Below are 14294 nucleotides of genomic sequence, written 5' to 3'. Positions count from 1 at the left end.
TGATTTTCTATTCATCCATTGGGACTGGGAGGGTAAATTTTCATTTTTGAATGTCAACGGCCATATCACGTAGAACGCACCTGGTCTCGTCAGCTCCCAGAAGTTAAGTTACGTCGAGTCCCGTTAGTACTTGGAAGGGTGACCGCTTGGGAATACGGGATGTCGTTGGCGATGAATAGCTTGTTTTCAATAAAAAATTTCTTGAAATTTTTTTTCAATAACGATGGTTACTAGTCCAATTTCGTAGATGAAACATTTCAATGCCTTAGAGATAGGTTCAATTCATCTATAAGAATGATTCTGGATCAATTCCATTGAGATTTTGTCAAATTTTATCGCGTTTTTTAATCGCAATGGTTACCAGTCCAAATTCGTAGATCAAAAATTTCAATGACATAGGGATAGGTTCAATTCATCTATAGGAATGATTCTGGATGAATTTCATTGCGAGTTTTTCAAAGTTGATCGCGCTTTTTATTTGCGATGGTTACCAGTCCAAATTCAAAGAACAAACATTTCTGTCACTTTGAAGTGATTTTCTATTCATCCATTGGGACTGGGAGGGTAAATTTTCATTTTTGAATGTCAACGGCCATATCACGTAGAACGCACCTGGTCTCGTCAGCTCCCAGAAGTTAAGTTACGTCGAGTCCCGTTAGTACTTGGAAGGGTGACCGCTTGGGAATACGGGATGTCGTTGGCGATGAATAGTTTGTTTTCAATAAAAAATTTCTTGAAATTTTTTTTCAATAACGATGGTTACCAGTCCAATTTCGTAGATGAAACATTTCAATGCCTTAGAGATAGGTTCAATTCATCTATAAGAATGATTCTGGATCAATTCCATTGAGAGTTTGTCAAATTTTATCGCGTTTTTTAATCGTGATGGTTACCAGTCCAAATTCGTAGATCAAAAATGTCAATGACATAGGGATAGGTTCAATTCATCTATAGGAATGATTCTGGATGAATTTCATTGCGAGTTTTTCAAAGTTGATCGCGCTTTTTATTTGCGATGGTTACCAGTCCAAATTCAAAGAACAAACATTTCTGTCACTTTGAAGTGATTTTCTATTCATCCATTGGGACTGGGAGGGTAAATTTTCATTTTTGAATGTCAACGGCCATATCACGTAGAACGCACCTGGTCTCGTCAGCTCCCAGAAGTTAAGTTACGTCGAGTCCCGTTAGTACTTGGAAGGGTGACCGCTTGAGAATACGGGATGTCGTTGGCGATGGATAGTTTATTTTCAATAACAAATTTCTTGACATTTTTTTTCAATCACGATGGTTACCAGTCCAATTTCGTAGATGAAACATTTCAATGCCTTAGAGATAGGTTCAATTCATCTATAAGAATGATTCTGGATCAATTCCATTGAGAGTTTGTCAAATTTTATCGCGTTATTAATCGTGATGGTTACCAGTCCAAATTCGTAGATCAAAAATTTCAATGACATAGGGATAGGTTCAATTCATCTATAGGAATGATTCTGGATGAATTTCATTGCGAGTTTTTCAAAGTTGATCGCGCTTTTTATTCGCGATGGTTACCAGTCCAAATTCAATGAACAAACATTTCTGTCACTTTGAAGTGATTTTCTATTCATCCATTGGGACTGGGAGGGTAAATTTTCATTTTTGAATGTCAACGGCCATATCACGTAGAACGCACCTGGTCTCGTCAGCTCCCAGAAGTTAAGTTACGTCGAGTCCAGTTAGTACTTGGAAGGGTGACCGCTTGGGAATACGGGATGTCGTTGGCGATGAATAGTTTGTTTTCAATAAAAAATTTCTTGAAATTTTTTTCAATAACGATGGTTACCAGTCCAATTTCGTAGATGAAACATTTCAATGCCTTAGAGATAGGTTCAATGCATCTATAAGAATGATTCTGGATCAATTCCATTGAGATTTTGTCAAATTTTATCGCGTTTTTTAATCGCAATGGTTACCAGTCCAAATTCGTAGATCAAAAATTTCAATGACATAGGGATAGGTTCAATTCATCTATAGGAATGATTCTGGATGAATTTCATTGCGAGTTTTTCAAAGTTGATCGCGCTTTTTATTTGCGATGGTTACCAGTCCAAATTCAAAGAACAAACATTTCTGTCACTTTGAAGTGATTTTCTATTCATCCATTGGGACTGGGAGGGTAAATTTTCATTTTTGAATGTCAACGGCCATATCACGTAGAACGCACCTGGTCTCGTCAGCTCCCAGAAGTTAAGTTACGTCGAGTCCCGTTAGTACTTGGAAGGGTGACCGCTTGGGAATACGGGATGTCGTTGGCGACGAATAGTTTGTTTTCAATAAAAAATTTCTTGAAATTTTTTTTCAATAACGATGGTTACCAGTCCAATTTCGTAGATGAAACATTTCAATGCCTTAGAGATAGGTTCAATTCATCTATAAGAATGATTCTGGATCAATTCCATTGAGAGTTTGTCAAATTTTATCGCGTTTTTTAATCGTGATGGTTACCAGTCCAAATTCGTAGATCAAAAATGTCAATGACATAGGGATAGGTTCAATTCATCTATAGGAATGATTCTGGATGAATTTCATTGCGAGTTTTTCAAAGTTGATCGCGCTTTTTATTTGCGATGGTTACCAGTCCAAATTCAAAGAACAAACATTTCTGTCACTTTGAAGTGATTTTCTATTCATCCATTGGGACTGGGAGGGTAAATTTTCATTTTTGAATGTCAACGGCCATATCACGTAGAACGCACCTGGTCTCGTCAGCTCCCAGAAGTTAAGTTACGTCGAGTCCCGTTAGTACTTGGAAGGGTGACCGCTTGGGAATACGGGATGTCGTTGGCGATGAATAGTTTGTTTTCAATAAAAAATTTCTTGAAATTTTTTTCAATAACGATGGTTACCAGTCCAATTTCGTAGATGAAACATTTCAATGCCTTAGAGATAGGTTCAATGCATCTATAAGAATGATTCTGGATCAATTCCATTGAGATTTTGTCAAATTTTATCGCGTTTTTTAATCGCAATGGTTACCAGTCCAAATTCGTAGATCAAAAATTTCAATGACATAGGGATAGGTTCAATTCATCTATAGGAATGATTCTGGATGAATTTCATTGCGAGTTTTTCAAAGTTGATCGCGCTTTTTATTTGCGATGGTTACCAGTCCAAATTCAAAGAACAAACATTTCTGTCACTTTGAAGTGATTTTCTATTCATCCATTGGGACTGGGAGGGTAAATTTTCATTTTTGAATGTCAACGGCCATATCACGTAGAACGCACCTGGTCTCGTCAGCTCCCAGAAGTTAAGTTACGTCGAGTCCCGTTAGTACTTGGAAGGGTGACCGCTTGGGAATACGGGATGTCGTTGGCGATGAATAGTTTGTTTTCAATAAAAAATTTCTTGAAATTTTTTTCAATAACGATGGTTACCAGTCCAATTTCGTAGATGAAACATTTCAATGCCTTAGAGATAGGTTCAATGCATCTATAAGAATGATTCTGGATCAATTCCATTGAGATTTTGTCAAATTTTATCGCGTTTTTTAATCGCAATGGTTACCAGTCCAAATTCGTAGATCAAAAATTTCAATGACATAGGGATAGGTTCAATTCATCTATAGGAATGATTCTGGATGAATTTCATTGCGAGTTTTTCAAAGTTGATCGCGCTTTTTATTTGCGATGGTTACCAGTCCAAATTCAAAGAACAAACATTTCTGTCACTTTGAAGTGATTTTCTATTCATCCATTGGGACTGGGAGGGTAAATTTTCATTTTTGAATGTCAACGGCCATATCACGTAGAACGCACCTGGTCTCGTCAGCTCCCAGAAGTTAAGTTACGTCGAGTCCCGTTAGTACTTGGAAGGGTGACCGCTTGGGAATACGGGATGTCGTTGGCGATGAATAGCTTGTTTTCAATAAAAAATTTCTTGAAATTTTTTTTCAATAACGATGGTTACTAGTCCAATTTCGTAGATGAAACATTTCAATGCCTTAGAGATAGGTTCAATTCATCTATAAGAATGATTCTGGATCAATTCCATTGAGATTTTGTCAAATTTTATCGCGTTTTTTAATCGCAATGGTTACCAGTCCAAATTCGTAGATCAAAAATTTCAATGACATAGGGATAGGTTCAATTCATCTATAGGAATGATTCTGGATGAATTTCATTGCGAGTTTTTCAAAGTTGATCGCGCTTTTTATTTGCGATGGTTACCAGTCCAAATTCAAAGAACAAACATTTCTGTCACTTTGAAGTGATTTTCTATTCATCCATTGGGACTGGGAGGGTAAATTTTCATTTTTGAATGTCAACGGCCATATCACGTAGAACGCACCTGGTCTCGTCAGCTCCCAGAAGTTAAGTTACGTCGAGTCCCGTTAGTACTTGGAAGGGTGACCGCTTGGGAATACGGGATGTCGTTGGCGATGAATAGTTTGTTTTCAATAAAAAATTTCTTGAAATTTTTTTTCAATAACGATGGTTACCAGTCCAATTTCGTAGATGAAACATTTCAATGCCTTAGAGATAGGTTCAATTCATCTATAAGAATGATTCTGGATCAATTCCATTGAGAGTTTGTCAAATTTTATCGCGTTTTTTAATCGTGATGGTTACCAGTCCAAATTCGTAGATCAAAAATGTCAATGACATAGGGATAGGTTCAATTCATCTATAGGAATGATTCTGGATGAATTTCATTGCGAGTTTTTCAAAGTTGATCGCGCTTTTTATTTGCGATGGTTACCAGTCCAAATTCAAAGAACAAACATTTCTGTCACTTTGAAGTGATTTTCTATTCATCCATTGGGACTGGGAGGGTAAATTTTCATTTTTGAATGTCAACGGCCATATCACGTAGAACGCACCTGGTCTCGTCAGCTCCCAGAAGTTAAGTTACGTCGAGTCCCGTTAGTACTTGGAAGGGTGACCGCTTGAGAATACGGGATGTCGTTGGCGATGGATAGTTTATTTTCAATAACAAATTTCTTGACATTTTTTTTCAATCACGATGGTTACCAGTCCAATTTCGTAGATGAAACATTTCAATGCCTTAGAGATAGGTTCAATTCATCTATAAGAATGATTCTGGATCAATTCCATTGAGAGTTTGTCAAATTTTATCGCGTTATTAATCGTGATGGTTACCAGTCCAAATTCGTAGATCAAAAATTTCAATGACATAGGGATAGGTTCAATTCATCTATAGGAATGATTCTGGATGAATTTCATTGCGAGTTTTTCAAAGTTGATCGCGCTTTTTATTCGCGATGGTTACCAGTCCAAATTCAATGAACAAACATTTCTGTCACTTTGAAGTGATTTTCTATTCATCCATTGGGACTGGGAGGGTAAATTTTCATTTTTGAATGTCAACGGCCATATCACGTAGAACGCACCTGGTCTCGTCAGCTCCCAGAAGTTAAGTTACGTCGAGTCCAGTTAGTACTTGGAAGGGTGACCGCTTGGGAATACGGGATGTCGTTGGCGATGAATAGTTTGTTTTCAATAAAAAATTTCTTGAAATTTTTTTCAATAACGATGGTTACCAGTCCAATTTCGTAGATGAAACATTTCAATGCCTTAGAGATAGGTTCAATGCATCTATAAGAATGATTCTGGATCAATTCCATTGAGATTTTGTCAAATTTTATCGCGTTTTTTAATCGCAATGGTTACCAGTCCAAATTCGTAGATCAAAAATTTCAATGACATAGGGATAGGTTCAATTCATCTATAGGAATGATTCTGGATGAATTTCATTGCGAGTTTTTCAAAGTTGATCGCGCTTTTTATTTGCGATGGTTACCAGTCCAAATTCAAAGAACAAACATTTCTGTCACTTTGAAGTGATTTTCTATTCATCCATTGGGACTGGGAGGGTAAATTTTCATTTTTGAATGTCAACGGCCATATCACGTAGAACGCACCTGGTCTCGTCAGCTCCCAGAAGTTAAGTTACGTCGAGTCCCGTTAGTACTTGGAAGGGTGACCGCTTGGGAATACGGGATGTCGTTGGCGACGAATAGTTTGTTTTCAATAAAAAATTTCTTGAAATTTTTTTTCAATAACGATGGTTACCAGTCCAATTTCGTAGATGAAACATTTCAATGCCTTAGAGATAGGTTCAATTCATCTATAAGAATGATTCTGGATCAATTCCATTGAGAGTTTGTCAAATTTTATCGCGTTTTTTAATCGTGATGGTTACCAGTCCAAATTCGTAGATCAAAAATGTCAATGACATAGGGATAGGTTCAATTCATCTATAGGAATGATTCTGGATGAATTTCATTGCGAGTTTTTCAAAGTTGATCGCGCTTTTTATTTGCGATGGTTACCAGTCCAAATTCAAAGAACAAACATTTCTGTCACTTTGAAGTGATTTTCTATTCATCCATTGGGACTGGGAGGGTAAATTTTCATTTTTGAATGTCAACGGCCATATCACGTAGAACGCACCTGGTCTCGTCAGCTCCCAGAAGTTAAGTTACGTCGAGTCCCGTTAGTACTTGGAAGGGTGACCGCTTGGGAATACGGGATGTCGTTGGCGATGAATAGTTTGTTTTCAATAAAAAATTTCTTGAAATTTTTTTCAATAACGATGGTTACCAGTCCAATTTCGTAGATGAAACATTTCAATGCCTTAGAGATAGGTTCAATGCATCTATAAGAATGATTCTGGATCAATTCCATTGAGATTTTGTCAAATTTTATCGCGTTTTTTAATCGCAATGGTTACCAGTCCAAATTCGTAGATCAAAAATTTCAATGACATAGGGATAGGTTCAATTCATCTATAGGAATGATTCTGGATGAATTTCATTGCGAGTTTTTCAAAGTTGATCGCGCTTTTTATTTGCGATGGTTACCAGTCCAAATTCAAAGAACAAACATTTCTGTCACTTTGAAGTGATTTTCTATTCATCCATTGGGACTGGGAGGGTAAATTTTCATTTTTGAATGTCAACGGCCATATCACGTAGAACGCACCTGGTCTCGTCAGCTCCCAGAAGTTAAGTTACGTCGAGTCCCGTTAGTACTTGGAAGGGTGACCGCTTGGGAATACGGGATGTCGTTGGCGATGAATAGTTTGTTTTCAATAAAAAATTTCTTGAAATTTTTTTCAATAACGATGGTTACCAGTCCAATTTCGTAGATGAAACATTTCAATGCCTTAGAGATAGGTTCAATGCATCTATAAGAATGATTCTGGATCAATTCCATTGAGATTTTGTCAAATTTTATCGCGTTTTTTAATCGCAATGGTTACCAGTCCAAATTCGTAGATCAAAAATTTCAATGACATAGGGATAGGTTCAATTCATCTATAGGAATGATTCTGGATGAATTTCATTGCGAGTTTTTCAAAGTTGATCGCGCTTTTTATTTGCGATGGTTACCAGTCCAAATTCAAAGAACAAACATTTCTGTCACTTTGAAGTGATTTTCTATTCATCCATTGGGACTGGGAGGGTAAATTTTCATTTTTGAATGTCAACGGCCATATCACGTAGAACGCACCTGGTCTCGTCAGCTCCCAGAAGTTAAGTTACGTCGAGTCCCGTTAGTACTTGGAAGGGTGACCGCTTGGGAATACGGGATGTCGTTGGCGATGAATAGTTTGTTTTCAATAAAAAATTTCTTGAAATTTTTTTCAATAACGATGGTTACCAGTCCAATTTCGTAGATGAAACATTTCAATGCCTTAGAGATAGGTTCAATGCATCTATAAGAATGATTCTGGATCAATTCCATTGAGATTTTGTCAAATTTTATCGCGTTTTTTAATCGCAATGGTTACCAGTCCAAATTCGTAGATCAAAAATTTCAATGACATAGGGATAGGTTCAATTCATCTATAGGAATGATTCTGGATGAATTTCATTGCGAGTTTTTCAAAGTTGATCGCGCTTTTTATTTGCGATGGTTACCAGTCCAAATTCAAAGAACAAACATTTCTGTCACTTTGAAGTGATTTTCTATTCATCCATTGGGACTGGGAGGGTAAATTTTCATTTTTGAATGTCAACGGCCATATCACGTAGAACGCACCTGGTCTCGTCAGCTCCCAGAAGTTAAGTTACGTCGAGTCCCGTTAGTACTTGGAAGGGTGACCGCTTGGGAATACGGGATGTCGTTGGCGATGAATAGCTTGTTTTCAATAAAAAATTTCTTGAAATTTTTTTTCAATAACGATGGTTACTAGTCCAATTTCGTAGATGAAACATTTCAATGCCTTAGAGATAGGTTCAATTCATCTATAAGAATGATTCTGGATCAATTCCATTGAGATTTTGTCAAATTTTATCGCGTTTTTTAATCGCAATGGTTACCAGTCCAAATTCGTAGATCAAAAATTTCAATGACATAGGGATAGGTTCAATTCATCTATAGGAATGATTCTGGATGAATTTCATTGCGAGTTTTTCAAAGTTGATCGCGCTTTTTATTTGCGATGGTTACCAGTCCAAATTCAATGAACAAACATTTCTGTCACTTTGAAGTGATTTTCTATTCATCCATTGGGACTGGGAGGGTCAATTTTCATTTTTGAATGTCAACGGCCATATCACGTAGAACGCACCTGGTCTCGTCAGCTCCCAGAAGTTAAGTTACGTCGAGTCCCGTTAGTACTTGGAAGGGTGAGCGCTTGAGAATACGGGATGTCGTTGGCGATGGATAGTTTGTTTTCAATAACAAATTTCTTGACATTTTTTTTCAATCACGATGGTTACCAGTCCAATTTCGTAGATGAAACATTTCAATGCCTTAGAGATAGGTTCAATTCATCTATAAGAATGATTCTGGATCAATTTCATTGAGAGTTTGTCAAATTTTATCGCGTTATTAATCGTGATGGTTACCAGTCCAAATTCGTAGATCAAAAATTTCAATGACATAGGGATAGGTTCAATTCATCTATAGGAATGATTCTGGATGAATTTCATTGCGAGTTTTTCAAAGTTGATCGCGCTTTTTATTCGCGATGGTTACCAGTCCAAATTCAATGAACAAACATTTCTGTCACTTTGAAGTGATTTTCTATTCATCCATTGGGAATGGGAGGGTAAATTTTCATTTTTGAATGTCAACGGCCATATCACGTAGAACGCACCTGGTCTCGTCAGCTCCCAGAAGTTAAGTTACGTCGAGTCCCGTTAGTACTTGGAAGGGTGACCGCTTGGGAATACGGGATGTCGTTGGCGATGAATAGCTTGTTTTCAATAAAAAATTTCTTGAAATTTTTTTTCAATAACGATGGTTACTAGTCCAATTTCGTAGATGAAACATTTCAATGCCTTAGAGATAGGTTCAATTCATCTATAAGAATGATTCTGGATCAATTCCATTGAGATTTTGTCAAATTTTATCGCGTTTTTTAATCGCAATGGTTACCAGTCCAAATTCGTAGATCAAAAATTTCAATGACATAGGGATAGGTTCAATTCATCTATAGGAATGATTCTGGATGAATTTCATTGCGAGTTTTTCAAAGTTGATCGCGCTTTTTATTCGCGATGGTTACCAGTCCAAATTCAATGAACAAACATTTCTGTCACTTTGAAGTGATTTTCTATTCATCCATTGGGACTGGGAGGGTAAATTTTCATTTTTGAATGTCAACGGCCATATCACGTAGAACGCACCTGGTCTCGTCAGCTCCCAGAAGTTAAGTTACGTCGAGTCCCGTTAGTACTTGGAAGGGTGACCGCTTGGGAATACGGGATGTCGTTGGCGATGGATAGTTTGTTTTCAATAACAAATTTCTTGACATTTTTTTCAATAACGATGGTTACCAGTCCAATTTCGTAGATGAAACATTTCAATGCCTTAGAGATAGGTTCAATTCATCTATAAGAATGATTCTGGATCAATTCCATTGAGAGTTTGTCAAATTTTATCGCGTTGTTTAATCGTGATGGTTACCAGTCCAAATTCGTAGATCAAAAATGTCAATGACATAGGGATAGGTTCAATTCATCTATAGGAATGATTCTGGATGAATTTCATTGCGAGTTTTTCAAAGTTGATCGCGCTTTTTATTCGCGATGGTTACCAGTCCAAATTCAATGAACAAACATTTCTGTCACTTTGAAGTGATTTTCTATTCATCCATTGGGACTGGGAGGGTAAATTTTCATTTTTGAATGTCAACGGCCATATCACGTAGAACGCACCTGGTCTCGTCAGCTCCCAGAAGTTAAGTTACGTCGAGTCCCGTTAGTACTTGGAAGGGTGACCGCTTGGGAATACGGGATGTCGTTGGCGATGAATAGTTTGTTTTCAATAAAAAATTTCTTGAAATTTTTTTCAATAACGATGGTTACCAGTCCAATTTCGTAGATGAAACATTTCAATGCCTTAGAGATAGGTTCAATGCATCTATAAGAATGATTCTGGATCAATTCCATTGAGATTTTGTCAAATTTTATCGCGTTTTTTAATCGCAATGGTTACCAGTCCAAATTCGTAGATCAAAAATTTCAATGACATAGGGATAGGTTCAATTCATCTATAGGAATGATTCTGGATGAATTTCATTGCGAGTTTTTCAAAGTTGATCGCGCTTTTTATTTGCGATGGTTACCAGTCCAAATTCAAAGAACAAACATTTCTGTCACTTTGAAGTGATTTTCTATTCATCCATTGGGACTGGGAGGGTAAATTTTCATTTTTGAATGTCAACGGCCATATCACGTAGAACGCACCTGGTCTCGTCAGCTCCCAGAAGTTAAGTTACGTCGAGTCCCGTTAGTACTTGGAAGGGTGACCGCTTGGGAATACGGGATGTCGTTGGCGATGAATAGTTTGTTTTCAATAACAAATTTCTTGAAATTTTTTTCAATAACGATGGTTACCAGTCCAATTTCGTAGATGAAACATTTCAATGCCTTAGAGATAGGTTCAATTCATCTATAAGAATGATTCTGGATCAATTCCATTGAGATTTTGTCAAATTTTATCGCGTTTTTTAATCGCAATGGTTACCAGTCCAAATTCGTAGATCAAAAATTTCAATGACATAGGGATAGGTTCAATTCATCTATAGGAATGATTCTGGATGAATTTCATTGCGAGTTTTTCAAAGTTGATCGCGCTTTTTATTCGCGATGGTTACCAGTCCAAATTCAATGAACAAACATTTCTGTCACTTTGAAGTGATTTTCTATTCATCCATTGGGACTGGGAGGGTAAATTTTCATTTTTGAATGTCAACGGCCACATCACGTAGAACGCACCTGGTCTCGTCAGCTCCCAGAAGTTAAGTTACGTCGAGTCCCGTTAGTACTTGGAAGGGTGACCGCTTGGGAATACGGGATGTCGTTGGCGATGAATAGCTTGTTTTCAATAAAAAATTTCTTGAAATTTTTTTTCAATAACGATGGTTACCAGTCCAATTTCGTAGATGAAACATTTCAATGCCTTAGAGATAGGTTCAATGCATCTATAAGAATGATTCTGGATCAATTCCATTGAGATTTTGTCAAATTTTATCGCGTTTTTTAATCGCAATGGTTACCAGTCCAAATTCGTAGATCAAAAATTTCAATGACATAGGGATAGGTTCAATTCATCTATAGGAATGATTCTGGATGAATTTCATTGCGAGTTTTTCAAAGTTGATCGCGCTTTTTATTCGCGATGGTTACCAGTCCAAATTCAATGAACAAACATTTCTGTCACTTTGAAGTGATTTTCTATTCATCCATTGGGACTGGGAGGGTAAATTTTCATTTTTGAATGTCAACGGCCATATCACGTAGAACGCACCTGGTCTCGTCAGCTCCCAGAAGTTAAGTTACGTCGAGTCCCGTTAGTACTTGGAAGGGTGACCGCTTGGGAATACGGGATGTCGTTGGCGATGAATAGTTTGTTTTCAATAAAAAATTTCTTGAAATTTTTTTCAATAACGATGGTTACCAGTCCAATTTCGTAGATGAAACATTTCAATGCCTTAGAGATAGGTTCAATGCATCTATAAGAATGATTCTGGATCAATTCCATTGAGATTTTGTCAAATTTTATCGCGTTTTTTAATCGCAATGGTTACCAGTCCAAATTCGTAGATCAAAAATTTCAATGACATAGGGATAGGTTCAATTCATCTATAGGAATGATTCTGGATGAATTTCATTGCGAGTTTTTCAAAGTTGATCGCGCTTTTTATTTGCGATGGTTACCAGTCCAAATTCAAAGAACAAACATTTCTGTCACTTTGAAGTGATTTTCTATTCATCCATTGGGACTGGGAGGGTAAATTTTCATTTTTGAATGTCAACGGCCATATCACGTAGAACGCACCTGGTCTCGTCAGCTCCCAGAAGTTAAGTTACGTCGAGTCCCGTTAGTACTTGGAAGGGTGACCGCTTGGGAATACGGGATGTCGTTGGCGATGAATAGTTTGTTTTCAATAACAAATTTCTTGAAATTTTTTTCAATAACGATGGTTACCAGTCCAATTTCGTAGATGAAACATTTCAATGCCTTAGAGATAGGTTCAATTCATCTATAAGAATGATTCTGGATCAATTCCATTGAGATTTTGTCAAATTTTATCGCGTTTTTTAATCGCAATGGTTACCAGTCCAAATTCGTAGATCAAAAATTTCAATGACATAGGGATAGGTTCAATTCATCTATAGGAATGATTCTGGATGAATTTCATTGCGAGTTTTTCAAAGTTGATCGCGCTTTTTATTCGCGATGGTTACCAGTCCAAATTCAATGAACAAACATTTCTGTCACTTTGAAGTGATTTTCTATTCATCCATTGGGACTGGGAGGGTAAATTTTCATTTTTGAATGTCAACGGCCACATCACGTAGAACGCACCTGGTCTCGTCAGCTCCCAGAAGTTAAGTTACGTCGAGTCCCGTTAGTACTTGGAAGGGTGACCGCTTGGGAATACGGGATGTCGTTGGCGATGAATAGCTTGTTTTCAATAAAAAATTTCTTGAAATTTTTTTTCAATAACGATGGTTACCAGTCCAATTTCGTAGATGAAACATTTCAATGCCTTAGAGATAGGTTCAATTCATCTATAAGAATGATTCTGGATCAATTCCATTGAGATTTTGTCAAATTTTATCGCGTTTTTTAATCGCAATGGTTACCAGTCCAAATTCGTAGATCAAAAATTTCAATGACATAGGGATAGGTTCAATTCATCTATAGGAATGATTCTGGATGAATTTCATTGCGAGTTTTTCAAAGTTGATCGCGCTTTTTATTCGCGATGGTTACCAGTCCAAATTCAATGAACAAACATTTCTGTCACTTTGAAGTGATTTTCTATTCATCCATTGGGACTGGGAGGGTAAATTTTCATTTTTGAATGTCAACGGCCATATCACGTAGAACGCACCTGGTCTCGTCAGCTCCCAGAAGTTAAGTTACGTCGAGTCCCGTTAGTACTTGGAAGGGTGACCGCTTGGGAATACGGGATGTCGTTGGCGATGAATAGTTTGTTTTCAATAAAAAATTTCTTGAAATTTTTTTCAATAACGATGGTTACCAGTCCAATTTCGTAGATGAAACATTTCAATGCCTTAGAGATAGGTTCAATGCATCTATAAGAATGATTCTGGATCAATTCCATTGAGATTTTGTCAAATTTTATCGCGTTTTTTAATCGCAATGGTTACCAGTCCAAATTCGTAGATCAAAAATTTCAATGACATAGGGATAGGTTCAATTCATCTATAGGAATGATTCTGGATGAATTTCATTGCGAGTTTTTCAAAGTTGATCGCGCTTTTTATTTGCGATGGTTACCAGTCCAAATTCAAAGAACAAACATTTCTGTCACTTTGAAGTGATTTTCTATTCATCCATTGGGACTGGGAGGGTAAATTTTCATTTTTGAATGTCAACGGCCATATCACGTAGAACGCACCTGGTCTCGTCAGCTCCCAGAAGTTAAGTTACGTCGAGTCCCGTTAGTACTTGGAAGGGTGACCGCTTGGGAATACGGGATGTCGTTGGCGATGAATAGTTTGTTTTCAATAACAAATTTCTTGAAATTTTTTTCAATAACGATGGTTACCAGTCCAATTTCGTAGATGAAACATTTCAATGCCTTAGAGATAGGTTCAATGCATCTATAAGAATGATTCTGGATCAATTCCATTGAGATTTTGTCAAATTTTATCGCGTTTTTTAATCGCAATGGTTACCAGTCCAAATTCGTAGATCAAAAATTTCAATGACATAGGGATAGGTTCAATTCATCTATAGGAATGATTCTGGATGAATTTCATTGCGAGTTTTTCAAAGTTGATCGCGCTTTTTATT

General features: G+C 37.1%; 27 pseudogenes; all 27 read left to right on the top strand.

Moving 5' to 3' along the window:
* Positions 1-52: 52 nt before the first annotated feature.
* Positions 53-171, top strand: LOC124332724 (annotated as a pseudogene).
* Positions 172-584: 413 nt separating this feature from the next.
* Positions 585-703, top strand: LOC124332723 (annotated as a pseudogene).
* Positions 704-1116: 413 nt separating this feature from the next.
* LOC124333558 lies at positions 1117-1235 on the top strand (annotated as a pseudogene).
* A 412-nt stretch (positions 1236-1647) lies between these two features.
* Positions 1648-1766, top strand: LOC124334916 (annotated as a pseudogene).
* A 412-nt stretch (positions 1767-2178) lies between these two features.
* On the top strand, positions 2179-2297 carry LOC124332722 (annotated as a pseudogene).
* Positions 2298-2710: 413 nt separating this feature from the next.
* Positions 2711-2829, top strand: LOC124332721 (annotated as a pseudogene).
* A 412-nt stretch (positions 2830-3241) lies between these two features.
* LOC124332720 lies at positions 3242-3360 on the top strand (annotated as a pseudogene).
* A 412-nt stretch (positions 3361-3772) lies between these two features.
* On the top strand, positions 3773-3891 carry LOC124332719 (annotated as a pseudogene).
* Positions 3892-4304: 413 nt separating this feature from the next.
* LOC124332718 lies at positions 4305-4423 on the top strand (annotated as a pseudogene).
* A 413-nt stretch (positions 4424-4836) lies between these two features.
* Positions 4837-4955, top strand: LOC124333557 (annotated as a pseudogene).
* Positions 4956-5367: 412 nt separating this feature from the next.
* LOC124334915 lies at positions 5368-5486 on the top strand (annotated as a pseudogene).
* Positions 5487-5898: 412 nt separating this feature from the next.
* LOC124332717 lies at positions 5899-6017 on the top strand (annotated as a pseudogene).
* A 413-nt stretch (positions 6018-6430) lies between these two features.
* On the top strand, positions 6431-6549 carry LOC124332714 (annotated as a pseudogene).
* A 412-nt stretch (positions 6550-6961) lies between these two features.
* Positions 6962-7080, top strand: LOC124332713 (annotated as a pseudogene).
* A 412-nt stretch (positions 7081-7492) lies between these two features.
* Positions 7493-7611, top strand: LOC124332712 (annotated as a pseudogene).
* Positions 7612-8023: 412 nt separating this feature from the next.
* Positions 8024-8142, top strand: LOC124332711 (annotated as a pseudogene).
* Positions 8143-8555: 413 nt separating this feature from the next.
* LOC124329768 lies at positions 8556-8674 on the top strand (annotated as a pseudogene).
* Positions 8675-9086: 412 nt separating this feature from the next.
* LOC124332710 lies at positions 9087-9205 on the top strand (annotated as a pseudogene).
* Positions 9206-9618: 413 nt separating this feature from the next.
* Positions 9619-9737, top strand: LOC124332709 (annotated as a pseudogene).
* A 412-nt stretch (positions 9738-10149) lies between these two features.
* Positions 10150-10268, top strand: LOC124332708 (annotated as a pseudogene).
* Positions 10269-10680: 412 nt separating this feature from the next.
* Positions 10681-10799, top strand: LOC124332707 (annotated as a pseudogene).
* A 412-nt stretch (positions 10800-11211) lies between these two features.
* Positions 11212-11330, top strand: LOC124334090 (annotated as a pseudogene).
* Positions 11331-11743: 413 nt separating this feature from the next.
* Positions 11744-11862, top strand: LOC124332706 (annotated as a pseudogene).
* A 412-nt stretch (positions 11863-12274) lies between these two features.
* Positions 12275-12393, top strand: LOC124332705 (annotated as a pseudogene).
* Positions 12394-12805: 412 nt separating this feature from the next.
* Positions 12806-12924, top strand: LOC124334089 (annotated as a pseudogene).
* Positions 12925-13337: 413 nt separating this feature from the next.
* LOC124332703 lies at positions 13338-13456 on the top strand (annotated as a pseudogene).
* Positions 13457-13868: 412 nt separating this feature from the next.
* LOC124332702 lies at positions 13869-13987 on the top strand (annotated as a pseudogene).
* Positions 13988-14294: the final 307 nt, after the last annotated feature.

This window comes from Daphnia pulicaria, chromosome 3, assembly GCF_021234035.1.
Source record: "Daphnia pulicaria isolate SC F1-1A chromosome 3, SC_F0-13Bv2, whole genome shotgun sequence".
NCBI lineage: Eukaryota > Metazoa > Arthropoda > Branchiopoda > Diplostraca > Daphniidae > Daphnia > Daphnia pulicaria.
This window is presented reverse-complemented; position numbering and strand designations above follow the sequence as displayed.